This window comes from Suricata suricatta, chromosome 9, assembly GCF_006229205.1.
Source record: "Suricata suricatta isolate VVHF042 chromosome 9, meerkat_22Aug2017_6uvM2_HiC, whole genome shotgun sequence".
In the NCBI taxonomy this organism is placed as follows: Eukaryota; Metazoa; Chordata; class Mammalia; order Carnivora; family Herpestidae; genus Suricata; species Suricata suricatta.
The window spans coordinates 58818503-58836969 of record NC_043708.1 but is presented as its reverse complement, the minus strand read 5'-3'; the positions used below and the strand labels follow the sequence as shown (position 1 = coordinate 58836969).

The window sequence follows — 18467 nt, the reverse complement described above, 5'->3', positions numbered from 1 at the left end:
TAATAATGGTAGCTGCTTACTAGGGTTGTGAGAATTAAATGAGATAATGCATGTGAAGTGCTTGCCTTAGTGCCTAGAATATGAGAAATAATCAGTGCTAGAATGGTCTGCTTCTCCTATTTGCTGAGATACTCTGTGAAGGGCAGCATTCGCAATCTAATCTGCTGGTGATTTCGAATCTCAGATTCAGTGGGGTGCCATAGAAATATTCTTTCATGATATGACAGTATAGCTTAGTAACTGAGCTAAAAATTCCTAGTTCTGCCAATCTTTAGCTGTGTCCCGTTGGGTGAGTTATTTAACCTTTCTGTGCCTGGATTTTCTCATTCGTAAGATGGAGATATTAATAGTACCTACCTCACATGGTTCTTGTGAAGACTAAAAGGTATATAAAGTACTTAGCCTGATATTTGGCACATAATAAATGTTCAACAGACATTACATATTATTAATTTCAACAGGTTTTGGGTGTCTAGTTTCACGATTTTGAACACCATGGATTCTCTCATTTTTAAGAGCAGCTCTTCCAGTGTTTTGTTGTCTTCAAAGTGGCTTCTCAATTGTACATGGTGGTACAGGGTGCATTATCATGAATGAATGAAAGGAAAAACTCCAAACAGGTAATCTAAAGTTCTAACTTTCTGTTAAGTGCTTAGTAATGACATCTACCTTCAGATTGGTTGCAAGAGATGCCAATGAATAGTCCAGGCATTTTCTTTTTTCTTTTCTCCTATTTAGCTTCTGAATGAAGTAAACCGATGGTGGACAGCTGGGATCAGAGGTGAAGAAAACTGGCACCACAATGATTAATTTCCTCTTGTAAAAGACCTTTTGGTATTCTCCTGGTGTCCCAACTGGTGACTTGTAGTTTTGACAGTGGAGGCCTGAGGGCTAACGAAGGCTCAGGAGAGGGAGCCCTTGTGGCTGGCTGCTCCCCAAAACTACCTGTAGTAGACACAATACTGGTAATGAGACAAACTCCAGAGTTTCACTCTTAGGGACTGGACCCAGTGGCCCACAGTGCTGGAAATTTGCATGGTCCTGTGAACGCTCCAAAGGCAAAGGAAGGAAGCCTTTGGTTTTGTTTCTCCTGCATCCAATACTGGCATATAGTTAGTGCTTAATAGTTGTTTATTAGTCAGGTGCCTCAATGTTAAAAAAAAAAAACAACCCTCAATAAATTTGTGTAGATTTAATTTTATTTAGATATTGCTGGTGCTGGGAGGTTATATTCTCTTTGTCTATTTTGGCCTAATTTTGTAAACTGAAACAAGCTTTATATTTACTAAAGAAACTTTTTATTTAAAGCAACCCATGAAAAGTCTTTTTGTGAAAATTGATGACTCTTTGCCTGCTGTGTGCTTTGTAAGTTTCTCTCTCCCTAAAGTAATAAAGAAGCATGAATCGAAAACAAAATGCTATAGAACAAGCATATCAGCTGGGGAACTGAAGTCATCCTGCTTCAGTTTACAATATAGATCAGTCCACTTAGCACTTCGTTCTTTCAGGGGATGCCTGCCACCAAATGTTAAATGAAAACATCTCTGTGGGCAATTGAAAAAGCAGATATGAAGGCGCTATGGACTCTTCAGAACAGAATAATTTGGAAGTGTAATGCTTTACTCTTTGTGAAGCCCATTCTCTGAGGTAAAAATTTTAAGGCTTTCCCCTTGGGGCAGAGGTGAAGGCGGTGGGGAAAAGAGCTTAAATTTGGGGGTTTCTTTCAGAAGTTGTGCAGAGGGGGTTCTCAGAGCAACCGTCTCAGCTTTCTTTGGCTGTGAAAATCAGGGTGGTGGTTAACCTTTTCCTGCAGTTATCCCGGAGCCGGGGTATGGACCCGGGAAAGAATTAGACACACGCTACAGGATGTGGCTCACTCTGAGTTCTCCAAGAGAGCACTTGGACCCACCTCTTGACCCACCTTTATCTTTCAACAAAAGGAGAAAAGTGAGTTCCTTCCGGAGCTTGTTGAGATGCTCCTTGGTGCTGGGCTCAGGCAGGATACAGCCGCTGAAGTGTAGTACATTTTAAAAAACTCTTTCTGGGAAATGAAAACATAATTTTGAAGTAGTCTACAATATTGAAATGCAGCACTCTGCTTCTTTTTGAAGCAAGACTTGCTTTAGGCTCACTGGGTGCAGAAGGGTCCTCAAGGCGAAGAGGCTCAGAGACAGCAGGAATGGGATCTTAAGAAAGATATCATTCATTCTATGAAACAAATTGCTCTAATTAAAAAAAAATGTGTCATGTTAGCAAGAGTAGCTCAATTGGTAATGTGACGGTGGGAACAAGTTGTAAAAAGCCCCCATAGAAACATCTGCTCTACTGATTTGTAATTTGCTGTTTTGAGTTGTGAATAAAGGGATTGGAAATTGACAGCCAGGGGTCTTGAACACTTTTGGCCACTCCCTATTCCTTCCACTCCTCTCTCCCAAGAATAGAGACCTTGGAAAAATTTCTCCTCCATTTTCCTTTCCATCCTCCTACCTATTTGTCTGAGGGGGAGAGATGGTTTAGACAATATTTTATCAACTCATGACTGTTTTAGTCATCACCCACACATTCCTATAAAATTCTGAACACTTAAGATTTATTAATTTGTGCATTTGTCAATTCTGTGCCTTTGATACTGAGAGAGGAATAAAGGGGAAAAATAACATTTATTGCAATATACACAGTATTTGAGATCATAAACCTCTGTGTTTATTTAGAAGCCCTATCTCCCCCTTTCACCAATGTTTATATTCTTGCTTTTGTTTGATCTCATTTGCATGAATTAAAATATCTTGCTATGTGTTTGTAGAGATGATAAAATTCAAAAATGTTAATTGAATCAGATTGCTCATTGACATAGGAAATTCTCATTTGTTTCATCACAGAGAGGAAACATCAAAAGCAAAATGCTATATTAAAGCAAAATATATGTGTTTGAGGATTCTGTAGGTTCTTGGCACTATTATGCCAAATGTACATAGACTTTTAAAACACCAGTGCTTCTCCAAATTTAATGTGCATACAGATCACCTGGGGATCTTGTTAAAATGCAATTCTAATTCAGTAAGTCTTGGGCAGGGCCCAAGATTATGCATTTCTGACAATCTCTCAGGTGCTGCTGATACTCTGGAACACATCCCACACTTGGACAGCAAGCATCTATATACATTTGTGTTTTAGTTTCTTTGGTTCCAGTTGTATGATTCCATTGGGTGGTGGAACTCAAAAGTTGACTTCACTTAGCATGATTTAAGTTATAATGAAATTTGCAACTTTGACAATGAGTTGGTGATTATTGAGCTCCCTGTTTTTAAAGGAAGAAAAGTTGAGATCTCAACTGATGTTCATCGCTGGGACCCTCAGATCCCTTCTGTGGTTGTCTAACAGGGATCTAGAGCTTTCCCTATGTCTCTAGTCAGGAGGAATTACACTTTCCATTTTAGATATCAATTAAAGATGGGTTAAAAAAATGTACTCTTGTTTCCAGATATTTCCTCATCATTGGGTTTTTACCAAATTCCCTAAAGAATATTCAGTAATTTGACTAGAACATGAAAGTCCCTCTCTGTACTTTTGGCTGATAATGTATAAATAAATAGATATCTAAGTTAAATAATGATAATTCATTACATTTAGTTGTTTAAATGTTGACCCTCCCATTAGACTATAAATTCTTTAAGGGCAGGGTCTATATAGGTTTCATTGTCCTGTAATATAGCTGTTGATAGAGATTTTAAAGAGACGTGGCACATCATAAACAGCACATGAATTAAATTAAAATATCAAGTTGACATGCAGATTCTAATATAATAAGATCTCTAAAAATAATAATGACTGTACTTGAGGAAGCCGAGGGTTCTTTCCTCTTCTTAGGACTTGAGGTGCTTCAGACATGCCAGTGATTCCATGTTGCTCTCTGAATCTTCATTTTTCCCACTTTTAAAATGGAGAGAAAACATTTTTCTTTGGCCAAATATGTTTGAGTAAGCTATCAGTTTAAATGTTTAGTGATTGTAGCAGTCTGTTTTTCTGGCAATAAAGACTTGGGGCATATACAAAACACCTTGAGAAAGACCAAGACTCCATTACCCACTGGATGAGACAATACTCTGTATTTTTTACATTGTCTTTTTTTTTTAAGCACATAAAAAGATTAAATGTTCTGGCCTCTCTTGTAGATATATTTGGGACCATAAGGCTGAAATTTTAAAAAATGGAATGTCAGTCAAAATAAGGAATGCTCTTGGGGCACCTGGGTGGCTCAGTCGGTTGAGCGTCTGGCTTCGGCTCAGGTCATGATCTCACGGTTCATGGGTTTGAGCCCCACGTCAGGCTTTGTGCTGACAGCTAGCTCAGAGCCTGGAGCCTTACTTCAGATTCTGTGTCTCCCTCTCTCTCTGACTCTCCCCTGTTCATGCTGTCTCTCTCTCTCTTTCTCTCTCTCTCTCTCTCTCTCTCTCTTTCAAAAATAAATAAAACTTTAAAAAAATTAAAAAAAAATAATAAGGAACACTCTTTCCAGACTTCATCCTTAAAAACCTCCTACATCAACTTGCTAGTCTTCTCCTGTTATTCTTTGGTGGCCTTGGAAATCACATAATTCCGGATTGTGTCACTACAAGATGAAAACACCTGCATCCCTGAGTTTGGAGGATAGTTGCCCAATTGAGCCACATGACCCATATCGGACTGTGCTGTGAATGAGAAATAAACGATTCTGGTAAGCCAGTGAGATTTTTACAGTTGTTGCAGTAGCCAGCATTAGTCATTCTGACTAATATACCTTCTGAGATCTGTAAGAGATTTACTAGACTGGGGAAGGGATAAGGGATGGGAAAGGAGAAAAAATGAGAGAGAAGAGTTGGTGGGCTTATTAGAAGAGGATTGGACATGAAGATAGCACGAGAAGAGCAGGCGAGACTGTGTCCAGAATCAGCCAGCCTCTACCTGTAGAACCTCACCTTATCATCACTGTGAGCTATATTTACCATTGGTCTTATTGGCATATGGAAAGGGCTTTCTTTCCTCAGTAGCTAGTAATCTCCTAGTTACTGAGCTTGAAACTCATCTATATTTCAAGACCTTGATTGGTTGCTACAGAGCTTAAACAAGTTGACTCTTTCTCTTTGTTTCTCCTTCCCTATAGTTTCTGGAGTTTTGTGAACCACAAAGCATGATATCCAACAGGGTGATGGTGAAATGGAAGGGAAAGATCTCATTGGTGGAAAAGCTATACAAACTAACTCATAAGCAAAGAGAGTGAGAAAAAAATAACATCGTTATGAAAATTACTAACATTAAGTGGTGTTCAATATGTCTGGCATTGTGTCAAAGGCTAGACCCATGTCATCTCATTTAATCCATCCATGTGAGATAGTTCTTCTTCTTATTTTTATTTAATAAAAACTGGGGAACAGAGAAGGTAAGTAAATTGTCCTGATCCCACAGGTAGTAAACAAAAGACACACAGCAGTTTCCCATCGCTTTTATGATAAAGACCAAATGTCTTGATGTGCCTTAAAAAATCCTGTGTGAGCTAGTTCTTGTTTATAAACTTTCCTTTTTATTTGCTTGTGTTTAAACTAGTATCATTTACTCATCCTTCAAATCTCAGCTCAAAAGTCATTTACTCGGGGAATTCTTCCCTGACCAACTCCCAATCTGAGATTCTGTCAAGTTCCCCTGCTCTCCACACTCCAAGCACCTTGTCCTTTTCTATCATAGCACTATCAGAAACATTTATTTGTATTCGATTTGGAGTACTATCTCTCTTTTCTAGAACACAATCACTGTGAGGCAAGGACTAAGGATGGTTAGCTCATTATCTCTGCCTGGCACATATAAAGCTCACAGTAAATGTTTGTTAAGAGAATGAATAAAGTAAATGACCCGTAGGTTTGAAATTGGTCTCTAGAATAAATATTGATGGAAGATGGGATGAAAGCAGGAGAGTAGGTGAAGAATATTGCTGTTTGAAAAGAACTATGAGAACTGTATCACTTGCTTGTACTCTTAACAGTTTCATTGTGTTGGAAGGAGAATTTTGTTTTTTATTCATTTCACAGTTCTGTAATAAGAGGTACTCTTATTATTTTTTGAAGATAGTATTATTCCATAAGAAAACTTGGGGTTTTCAGTCTTCTGAGTGACCCTGAATTTATTCCAAAAGATCCTTGAATTTATAAAAATATTGGGCATGGTATGTAGATAGATTAAGTGACATACCTTCACATATGTACACTACTATTTAAAAGAAACATGTAGATAGTATTATAAATAATACAGTGTATTTAAAAGCATTAACAAATCCATAGTAACTTAAAAAATTTTATGTCTTTATTTTATTTTGAGAGAGAGAAAGACAGGGAGTGAGCAGGGGAGAAGCAGAGACAGAGGGAGACAGAATCCGAAGCAGGCTCCAGGCTCTGAGCTAGCTGTCAGCACAGAGCCTGATGTGGGGCTCAAACCCATGAACCGTGAGATTATGACCTGAGCCAAAGTTGGACTGTTCTTTTCTGTTCTTTTTTCTCACTATGTCGCAATGAACCTTCTATAGTGTAGAGGTTAAAGATGTGGTTGAGAGCAAGAAATGCTCAGGTCAAGTCCTGTTAGTACCTCTTCCTGTCAAGCACCGGACTGCCTGCCTAACAATCGTGTAATATTTAAATGCAAAAGCAGCCCTGTAAGGGGCATTATTAGCGTTACCTTGATTTTGCAGGCAAGAAAACGGAAGTTCACAGGAGCTACATGGCTGGTCCAACACCACACAGATCAAGAGTACAGTCTGGAAAGCAAGAGAGAGTTTCAGTTTCTGAAAATAGTCTAAACATGTTGATTTTTCACACAAAGAAAATAAATGAGCCATAAGCGATCATTTTGAATATACTTACTTTGAAAACACATTAAGATCTCCCTAAAAAAGAGAGTGTAAACAGTATTGTAGAGTTCATGAAGTGCAAATTAGCTTATTTCCACATTTATATCCTAGAATTTATTTAGAAACAAAGCCTGGCATTTATAGTAGAAGAATAATGTTGACTGGAGCAGGGAGTCGGGGAAAGAACACAGAAACCTCTTCGGAAGATCTGTTACTGGGCATGCCGCTTAGCCTCTGTGAGCCTTAGATTTCCACATTCTAGAAAGAGTCTTCTTTCTGCCCTCACAAGACTATTTTGAGGATATGTGAAAATACAAGAAAAAGTATTAAGTAGTGCACAAAATAAGATATGATTATCATCTATTCCAGATGTGACTATTTTTTAATATCAATAGAGAAAATAAAATCATACTATTTCTACCATGGGACTAAATCTTGATTACAGGAATACTTTTCTCAGGTGATAAATACTGTTTTTCCCCCCAATTTTACCTACACAATTGTATAGATAGTTTTATTAGTTTTAATTTTCATTGGCATAAAAAACTACATTTTGGTTGTTGAGTGGATTAATGAATTGATTCAGAAAATTGTTAGAGGCTTGGTCAGCTGATGAATATTAATAAACAACTGTTTTTTAAAGAACCCAGGAAAGCTTCAACCGGTTGCAAAAATGTCATTGGGTTTTTCCTTAACCGTTTTTATCAATGCCCTTCCTCACTGTTACCAAGTCCTTGATATAAGAGAATAATAACCAGACAATCAATATTCCCTCCTGTATGGCAAAGCAATTAGTCAGTGTAGAGGAGAGTTCAAAGTTCATAGAATCTGTTTCTTTTGGTTTTTCAATATTTGTGGCTTTGCCTGCTTGTAGCATGGAAAGTCAATACTGTACTCATATAGGAAGAAATGAAGAACTTAAATCTCTAGTTTGTGCATAAAGACAGTGAAAGAAAGGGGCGCCTGGGTGGCTCAGTTGGTTAAGCTTCTGACTTCAGCTCAGGGCATGATCTCACGGTTCATGGGTTCGAGCCCCGTGTAGGGCTCTGTGGTGACAGTTACCTCAGAGCCTAGAGCCTATCCTTTCCCTTTCTCTCTGACCCACCCCTGCTCACGCCGTCTCTCAAAAAATAAAAATAAAAACAAAAGACAGTGAAAGAAGATAATATAATAGGCACCATTTCCATAACTGTTACTTATTACTTTGTTTTTGCAGTTGGGATAGATTTTGTGAAACCAAACCCGTCATTCACTAGCATTTAGCCCTAATATGATGTGGCACGTGATAAACAGTACCAAAGATGTGAAATCCAGGAGAAATGATTCACAGAAAACAACGCATTTATTCCAATACTCATTAAAATAAATGAAAATAAATGGATGTGCCATGTATTTTATTTTATGCTCATACTTGGAATATTTCATACATTTAGAAAAGAAAAAAAGTAAAAGATATGAATACTCTCCATGAAGCTGAACCAAAGCATTAGAGAAGTTTTTACCATAAAATCCTTTTCAAGCAGAAGTCTTTACATGCTACATTTCAAGATGAAGACTTAAATGTTTCAACAAATTCTGTGCTTTCAATGGTTACATAGAACTTTAGACCCAAAACTGTGTTTGAAAGTTTTTTAGAACCAAGTGCATTTCTTCTTTTGAAGATACACACACACACACACACACACACACACACACTCTTAAAATAAAAGGATCTGGGCTCATTTTAGGGTTTTCTTCTATGCAGGATTCCTTTTTCCAACTCCACTATGCCTCTTCCTCTGAATTGTTAAGATAAATACTTTATCACAATAAAGGTTTCTTTCCTTTTTCAAAGTCATATTTCAGATTAGCTCATACAATTAAGAATGTACATACTATTGTTTACTTTCTAGCATTGATATGCTGATGTGTTCAAAGCCATCTGATGAGGTTGCAGAATGTACTTAGCCAACGTGGAAGTTAGGCAAGAGATGGAGGAAAAATGGACAAGGGAGCATCTTTAAGAGCTCAGTATCAGGCTCTAACCAAATTGGGCAAGTGGAATAAGAGAGGTGTTTTGTTTGTTTTACTTTTTTAATGTAGCTTCTGAAGTCCCTGGAAAAGGATTTTGCTTGTCTGAGACACATAGTATTTGTTGAATGAATGAGGGAAAACTCAGGGAAGAAAAATGACTTCCCTCTACCTTGCTTTCCCATAATTGTGGTGATTAGGTAGGATGTAATTGTCCCATACTGACCTACTTGAGTACAGGTGGGATGGTTAGGGTGTGTGTTTGAACTTGGATCTTCCTAAATCATTTCCCCTGGTGTTAGCACTTCTAATGGAAGATTTCCTAGGGGTCTCAGGTGGAACCCTTTCTCTAGCTCTGTTTTATATTCAGTGCATGTTTGGTAAGAGCATATGAGCGAGTCTCATCTTCCTGAACTGCCAGGCTTGGATAAATGCAAGTGTACTTCTGTTTTAAACTGTCTCTCTCCTTCCAGCTACAGAAATCAAGCTGCTAGGGTACTCTGGTCTGAGGAGGATTTGAGTGGAAAAAACATTTGCATATCTAAAACTTCCTCAAACACTGGAAAGCAGTATGGTTTTTCTCCTTTGTTGGAAATATAGGAATGCTTTCAGCTGGGACATCATTTTTCTTCCTTGACTGATTTCCAGACAAGTCACCCTCATATAATTCTATGGCTTGTTCAATCTTGTCTTCTGTTTTGCCCTGGCTTCCCAGAGAATATGTTTTCCGGGTCCTTCTTTAGTCTTCATTGGTGCCTGAAATGAATATCCAAGTTATTTATTTATTTACTTATTGGAGGGGGGCAGAGGGAGAGTGAATGAGAATCTTAAGTAGCTCCTTGCCCAATGCAGAGCCCCATGTGAGGCTCCGTCTCATGACCGTGAGGTCATGACCTAAGCTGAAATCAGGAGTTGGGTGCTTCACAGACTGAGCCACCCAGTCACCCCGAAATATCCAAGTAATTTTGGTGGTGATATAGGTATGGATTTCCCAATACTTCTCTCATCTTCCTTCCAGATAATGCATATTTAAACCAAATTCAAATCCCTGACTTTTTAAAAATCTAGTAGAATCATGATTTAAAAACTGAACTGCAGATTTCTATGAATTCCCATCTCTCACTCTTTTCTCATGAATTTCTCTGCTGATTCTAAAGTCATTTAAACAATCTTGAGCTGATCAAATGCAAAATATGTCTTTAGATGTCAAACCTTAGTTTCAAGGGATTCCTGGGAGTTTCTTTGTATTGGTGTTATGAGTTTTCAGAATTCCTAGTTAGATGTGTGTAAACAAGTAATTAAAACTTAGTTTTTAATTAAAAATAATTAGAAAATTATTACTACCTGAAAAATTCAACAAGGATTATTATTTGAAAAGTTGTTAAAATCAATGTGTTGACAGTAAAAAGACTTTTCATTTCTCATCTACACAAAATTTTGGGATTTTCTTCTTTTGGTCTTGACAACTTGTGACTTTATCCTGTTAATCATGAAACTTTTTTGTTTTGAGAGAGAGTGGGAGGGACAGAGGGAAGGAGAGAGAGAGAATCTTAAGCAGGTTCCACGCCTAGTGCAGAGCCTGATGTGGAGCTCAGTGTGGGGCTCCATCTTATGACTGTGAGATCAGGACCTGAGTCAAAATCTAGTGTCAGATGATTAACCAACTGAGCCAGTCAGGCACCCCAATCATGAAACACTTCAATCAAAGGTTTCCCTTAGTTAGGGGAAGATAGTAGTTCCCTGGGTAGGAGAATTTTTTTCTCAATGAGAAATGTTTTTTCTCTCATTGAGAAAAACAAACAAACATGAGAAATGAAATGTTTTAAATTAAATGGAAAACAATTTACACAATTTTCTTTATAACTTGCAAATAAGTATTTTGTTTCTGTCTATGTATAGGCACTGTGATGTCACTAAGGGTTTTGTAGATATCGCCAAGTAATTTGTATGTTTGTGTGCAAGTTATACCCAGATACAATATTAAACACTAATTCTTGTCTCTGTTGTTACTAAAGCTAAAGGTTCAACTTAGGGGGGAAAAGGTGGTTGAGAAGGGAGATCTTTAAAGATTGCTCACTCTTTTAATATGTAGGGAAAGTCCAAATATTTTCATCAAAATCTTAACATTATTAATAAAACTTAACAGTCAATCAACAATAGCATATTTTATTGTAATGGTGAAATAAGAAAGAAATGTGGGGAAGTTGTAGTGTTTCCCACTGTTAGTTTACAATTAACAATATTTAAGCACAAAATATTAAACCAACATAATTAAGGCTCTTATACCTCAAGAGTCAGTTAGCAATAATATTGAAAGTATCTAAATTACTAAATGGTAGAGGCACATACGCCTGTGTAGTCTAGCTGCACCAGAATAGAAATGTCTAAATTGAAGTCAGCGTAATGTTTTCGAAAGAACAAATCAGGCTTCTGCAGTTGGTTTGAATAAGATGCCTGAAGTGTGAATGTATAAAGTTGACTGTCGTACACGGTGACCCCTCTGGAGCTCTCCTCTGCTGGGTTCATGCTTCTATCATAAGTGTAGCTTCTTGAAGTCTCGTGTGAGAGCTGTTGAGTGGAAGAGTAAATTTCCTAATATTTCTCCTACTTCAGGGAGTGAGTAAAAAAGAGGGGGGGAGCTTAAAAACACATTCTTTTTAGCAAACATTTTTTGACGGTTCAAAGGTGGATGGGTGAAAGTTGAATATGTCAAGTCTAGTAGTACTTGAGCAGCTGTGTATTTCCTACTGCAGAAAAAAACGGGGATCTTCTCGTTGGTTCAGATGTACACCTCAAGATAATTGAAACTTTCACCAGGGGTTTTGGACTTTCTATAAGAAAAAAAACAATAATTGGAAATTGTTCATTGTGAATACATTAGATTTGCACAGACAAAACATTCATGAAGTGCAATTATAGCCAGTGTTGCTATATTAGTATGAATGTTAATAGCATGTTTGTTTTTGAAATGGGTTATGCATTCTGATAAATGTCTGCTTTAATCTAGTCATCTGTGTATCACTTGTCTAAGTACTCTCATTTAAGATGCCATATCCCTTCTTGTAGCAATAAAGGGGTAAAGCAACATTAATATTAAATAATTAGAAAAACAAAAGGGGAATGATTAAACATATTTACATAATTGAAATAACACTGTGTCGCAGTGGGAAATCGGGACAATGTTGTCTCCTTTCAAAGTAATTCATAATTCAGATTTTTAATTATGGCATATTCATTCATTTAAAGATGATTCTGGATGAGAGGGCCACTAATGAAATACAATCATTAGCATCTAAACAAAGTAATTTACAAAGTCTCCTTTAGGGGAAAAGATTTCTAGAACATCATCAATCACACAAGATATGCAAAAACAAGCAATTAAACCACACACAAGAACTACAACAGCCTTATATATCAGTAATGTACACATGAAAACATAACTGATTACAATGATTAGACTAGGGTAGTGTGGTTAATTTGTATTTTATGTAGTGATTCCATGGAAGAATGCACCCGGACAGACGCATTACACACAAGAGGAACTTCATTTCATTAATACTCGCTTAAAACATGTGACCAAACAAACCCAAAATACAAACCTTGATTTTGAGTTGTTGCCTGTTCATCCATGTGGGATCAAAATCCTACATAGTTTGATAAAACATCATTTTCTCCTGCATCTCTTTTAGCCTGCTGTTTACTTTTATAAACTGGTAAAATGTGGGATGGCGAAAGTATTTTGTGAGAGGCAGGTACTGCATTGGTTTCTCATTATTTGTTGAAATCCTGCTTCAGACTTCCAATGACAAAGTGCTTTCAGCCCTCACAGAGTCAGTGATTTACTGGCTCTTCCTCCATATGCACAATTACAGAGCATTAATCTTGCAGCAGGACTAAATGGATAGTACGATTCTCTGACTTTTGATGCTTGTGTATGGTATCTTGCTCGATGGCCCCCCAAAAGGCTGGTTTCCAACACCGCTCCTGTAGGCCACATTATAATCTTGTTGAAAACCTGTACTACTTACTGCTGCCAGTAGATTTTTCTTCATGAAGGTGGAAGGAAGGCTTGGGTGTAAAAGCAGGAGGAATTAGGAGAGTGGTGTTGAATTGAGGAGGGGGGAGTCCATGAGGAGGCTGGCACCCATGGTGTAAGCTGAGCCGCCTTCAAGAACCACCAGCTACAGAAGCCAAAATATGCTCTATTGGGTACTCAAAGGATAAAAATACTGGTTAATTTTCAACAGCGCTCCTTCATTTGACTTTACAATTTACAACAGTGAACATTAATGCAGGAATAGCTTGGTTGAGGAGGAGTTTAAAATTAGAGCCCCTCTTCTCATTAGCCCCAACAGCCTGACCCAGGGTGACTGAGAAGCAATTTGTCGCCAGATTCTCATTTTGCTTCTGTTATGGCTCCTTGTAAATGAAGCGCGGCAATTTATTGTAGCACCTCTAGGAGTCAAGAACATAATGTGTAAAACACATACAAAAAAAATCTTTCTTCACATTCATTAACACCCAGCACATAGAGGCTGTTCACTTTTCCCTCTAATGAAGTGTGTGTGTGGGGGGAGGGTGGATCTTAAATCTAAAGCTTTCCATCATGTGAAGAAGTCCTCTTCAGGCCATTAGACGGAGGCTGAGTTGGATTGAAGAAAGGTCATTGACAAAAACAGAGAATGGCAATATGAGGAAAAATAGAAAATGCATAAAGGAAGAGACTTTAGAAGCCTCAAAGAATGGAAAGTATATTTTTGGCATCCACGATCAACCTTTCTTGTCTCTCAGTGTATTTTCTGTTGCTGGTGAAGAAAAGAATATGTGGCTTTTTGTATAGCTGGAAATTGCTCTAGTGTTTGGCCAATTCTCATTTCTTCACCCATGATCTGAACCCTTGTAAGCGGCATTAAGTTAGGTTTATTTGAAGATCATATTGTCTTTAATCTCTAAAACCTGTTTGCTTATTTCCTCTCCCCTCCCACAGCCTTTGCAAGAAATTGAGGTGTCCGTGGTTTTAATGCATTTTGACTATGTAAGAGGTTGCTCTGGCCCAGAGCTGGCCTTAGGCTTTTATCTTACTTCCATGATTAATTCTGACTAATGGTTTGGTTTGTGTGGGGTCTCACAAATGGCACCTCCAGACGAACCTAATAGCAAATTACTATACGGAAAAAGTTGCCAGAGAGTCCAGGATTGCCCTTTTGGATTAAATGCTGAAAGTTGTCATATACGCTCACCCATTTCATGATGTAGTAATAGGTACTCAATAGTTATGGCAATAATAGAAGTCTTTTAAAACTCATTTTAGAAAATGTCAAGTATTGAGTATATAGAACCAGGCAAAAAAGTCAGTAAAATTTGAAAGATGTTCTCTCTCTCTCTCTCTCTCTCTCTTTTTTAAAAAATATTTGTTTATCTTTGAGAGAGAGTGGGGAGGGAAGGGCAGAGAGTGGGAGATACCGAATCCAAAGCAGGCTCTAGGTTCTGAGCTGTCAGCACAGAGCCTGACATGGAGCTTGAACCCATGAACCGTGAGATCATAATCTGAGCCAAAATCAGACACTTAACCGACTGAGCCACCTAGGCGCCCCTGAAAGATTTTCTTCTGAGAGTTTAATGAGTGTTTATGAAGTACCAGGTACTGGGCGAGAAAGATGTAATGACTTAACTGAGTTATCTCCTCATGACACCACGTTAGTATAATTAAAGTAGGTATAGGAGCTACTATGCATACTAATATAGAGTACAAATATTAGTATCTTCCTTCCTCCCCACAATGCAGATGAGGAAACTGAGGCACAGAGTTGTAGAATCACATGCCCAAGGTTGAAGAGTGAGAAAGAGGCAGAGCTAGGATTCCGACCCAGGCCACGCGTTACAAAAGCCTGCCCATGACCTGTCAGCACTGTGCCTCTCCCTGAGGGCACCTTTTGTTCCAGACCCCCATAACAAGGTCCTCTTCTTGCTTCTACTAAACTTGACAAGCATGAATGTTTTTGATGCTACAGGTTAAAATGTTCTCTTTAAAATATTAAAATTTGTAATACTAAAGCCCTTAAACTTCTGTTTTGCTGGATTATCAAATTTATTATAGAGAATAAAACAGTACTGTTTCTTTTCTGCCTCAGCCAAATGAGCAGTGCCCATTTTTATGTTGCTTTATTCTCCTCTCATTTACCTTGCTTAGTCCCATGCTTAGTATATCTGAGATTTAGACTGGTGTTGCTTTGGCGGGTAAACTTTTGCTTTTAATGTTTTATTTGTCCTCATTCATAAACAGCATGTCTACTGACAGCATGGTTAATATCTGAAGGGCAAACTTAGTCACACACAAAAAAGGTAAAATTAAGGAAATTTAAGAATGGTTGCCTTAGGCCTTAGGCTGTGACAAAAATACCATAAACTGAATGGTTTATCTGTAACAAATTTATTTCTCACAGTTCTGGAGGCTGGAAGTCCAAGATCAGGGAGTGGCACAGTCACTTTCTGGTAAGGACCCTCTTCATGGTTGGCAATGGCTGCTTTTCCACTGTGTTCTCACAAGGTGGAAAAAGAGCTAGTTGGTTCATTTTTTTTTTTCTGATAAGAACACTAATCTCACTTATGAGGGTTTCACCCTTTTGATCTAATTACCTACCAAAGGCCCCACCTGCAAATACTATCACAGAGATTAGGGTTTCAGCATAGGAATTTTGAGAAGACATAAACATTCAGTCTATAACAACAATTCAACTAAAACCCCTTTTGTTACAATTCTTAATTTCTTTCTACTGTGATGTCCCAGGTTAGCATCTAAGTGCTACAGAACAGATGGGCAGTACTGACTGCTCTCTGTAGCTCATTCCTGGATGGCATCTCGGATTACCTCACTGGGGCAGCCACTGCCACTGCATGAGACAGAGACCTGAGCAACTTAACAACTGTTATATTGTGATTATAGTAAGAACTATGTATTTGTTATTCATCCCCATTTCTGGCACAGAGCTCCTAAATCCCTTGGAATTTCCTAAGTGAGGAGAGCTATAAAGATGTCTTCTTATGTTACTGAGGTGACTTTTGGATTGCATCTAAAGATGGGGGCTGGTTGCTGGTGGAGCCAACCATGTGATTAGAGGATCAGCACTTTCAGTCTCATCCCTTGTCATCTGGGCAGGGGACAGGAACTGGAGGTTAACTCCAATCACCAATGATCAATTATTTCATTCACTAGTGCCTTTTAAAAAATAATTTTTCAATGTTTATTTTTGAGAGAGAGAGAGAGAGAGAGACAGGGGAGGGGCAGAGAGAGAGGGACACACAGAATCTGAAGCAGGCTGCAGGCTCTGAGCTGTCAGCAGCACAGAGCCCAAAGTGGGGCCGTGAGATCATGGCCTAAGCTGAAGTTGGATGGTTAACCTTCTGAGCCACCCAGGCACCCCAATCATGCCTTTTTAATGAAGCCTCCATAAAAACTCAAAAGGAGAGGGTTCAGAGAGCTTCTGGACTAATAAGCACATGGAGATGCTAGAAGATTGGCACCCTGGAGAAGGTATGGAAGCCCCGAGCCCTTTCCACATACCCTAGGCACCGCATCCATCTGGCTGTTACTGAGTTATATCCTTTCATAGTAAATTCAGTAATCTAGTGAGTAAAATGTTTCTCTAGCAAATTAATCAGACCTAAGGAGTGGGTGGTTGGAATCTCTGACCTATACCAATTTCATCTAAAGCCTAGTTGACAACCTGAACTTGCCACTGGCATCTGAAGTATATGTGTGTGTGGGGGTGGGGTGGGGGGAGGTAAGGGCAGTTTTGTAGGACTGACCCCCTTTACATGTGGAATCTGATGCTATCATAAGTAGACAGCAGTTGTTGTTTGGTAAGTATGTCCCCCTCCACCCTTGCATGTTAGAAACTGGGTTCCGAACACCTTTAATAATTAAAGAATGTATGGCGCTATAGTCGAAACCCATTATTATCTGGGGATTGTGATTGTGTGTATCTAGCTCTGTAGGATTATTAGCTCCATGTGGACAGAATATGTCAGCCTTAGTGTATTCCTAAGGGAACAGCAGGGTGTTGCCATGCAGTACTCAAGTTGATACTGAAGGAATGATTCTTCTTTAGCAAAAAGAGCCCTGGAGCTTTTGGACTCTGAAGGCTTTAGACAAACTTGAGTAAATGTGACATTGACCAGAAGCTGGTCTATTTATTTCTAATTGTCTATTATTTCACTTGGAGCCATTCAATTCCTTTGAATTAACTGTGATAATCTCCCTATCATTCTTTTTAAAAATTTTTGTTATTGTTTATTCACTTTTGAGAGAGAGAGAGTGAGAGAAAGAGAGAGAGGCGAAGGGTGAGTAGGGGAGGGGTAGAGAGGGAGGCAGACACAGACTCTGAAGTAGGCCCCAGGCTCTGCTTGGTCAGCATAGAGCCTGGTGCGGGGCTTGAACTCACAAACCGTGAGATCCTGACCTTATCTGAAGTCAGATGCTTAACTAACTGAGCCACCCAGATGCCCCTATAATTCTTATTTTCCTAAAATGTAATGTAGAGAACCCATAATTGGACCCATAAATATATGGCCAATTAATATTTGACAAAGCAGGAAAGAGTATCCAATGGAAAAAAGACAGCCTCTTTAACACATGGTGCTGGGAAAACTGGACAGCAACATGCAAAAGAATGAAACTAGACCACTTTTTTAACCATACACAAAAATAAACTCAAAATTAATGAAAGACCTAAATGTGAGACAGGAAACTGTCAAAACCCTAGAGGAGAAAGCAGGAAACAACCTCTTTGACCTCAGCCGCAGCAATTTCCTACTCAAAACATCTCCAAAGGCAAGGGAATCAAGAGCAAAAACAAACTATTGGGACCTCATCAAGATAAAAACTTCTGCACTGCAAAGGAAACAATCAAGAAAACTAATAGGCAACTGATGGAATGGGAAAAGATAGTTGCAAATGACATATTTGATAAAGGGCTAGAATCCAAAATCTACAAGGAACTCACCAAACTCTGCACCCAAAAAACAAATAACCCAGCGAAGAAATGGGCAGAAGACATAAACAGACACTTCTCCAAAGAGGACATCCAGATGGCCTACAGGCACATGAAACGATGCTCAACATCACTCATCACCAGGGAAATACAAATCAAAACCACACTGAGATACCACCTCACACCAGTCAGAGTGGCTAAAATGAACAAATTTGGAGACTATAGATGCTGGTGAGGGTGTTTGTGGAGAGATGGGCACTCTCCTACACTGTTGGTGGGAATGTAAAGTGGTGCAGCTGCTCTGGAAAACAGTGTGGAGGCTCCTCAAAAGATTAACAACAGAACTCCCCCATGACCCAGCAATAGCACTGCTAGGAATTTACCCAAGGGATACAGGAGTGCTGATGCATAGGGGCACATGTACCCCAATGTTCATACCAGCACTTTCAACAATAGCCAAATCATGGAAACATGATGTCTAAATGTCCATCAACTGATGAATGGATCAAGAATGTGGTTTATATATACAATGGAGTACTACATGGCAAAGAGAAAGAATGAAATCTGGCCATTTGTAGCAACATATTTTCACTCAT

The 18467-nt window shown here is 38.6% G+C and overlaps 1 long non-coding RNA gene across 1 annotated transcript; it reads left to right on the top strand.

The window, feature by feature from the left end:
• Positions 1–1566: 1566 nt before the first annotated feature.
• Positions 1567–5229, top strand: LOC115301116. The gene is made up of 3 exons (XR_003912978.1): positions 1567–1647; positions 4517–4714; positions 5141–5229. It is a non-coding gene; the product is annotated as an uncharacterized LOC115301116 (long non-coding RNA).
• Positions 5230–18467: the final 13238 nt, after the last annotated feature.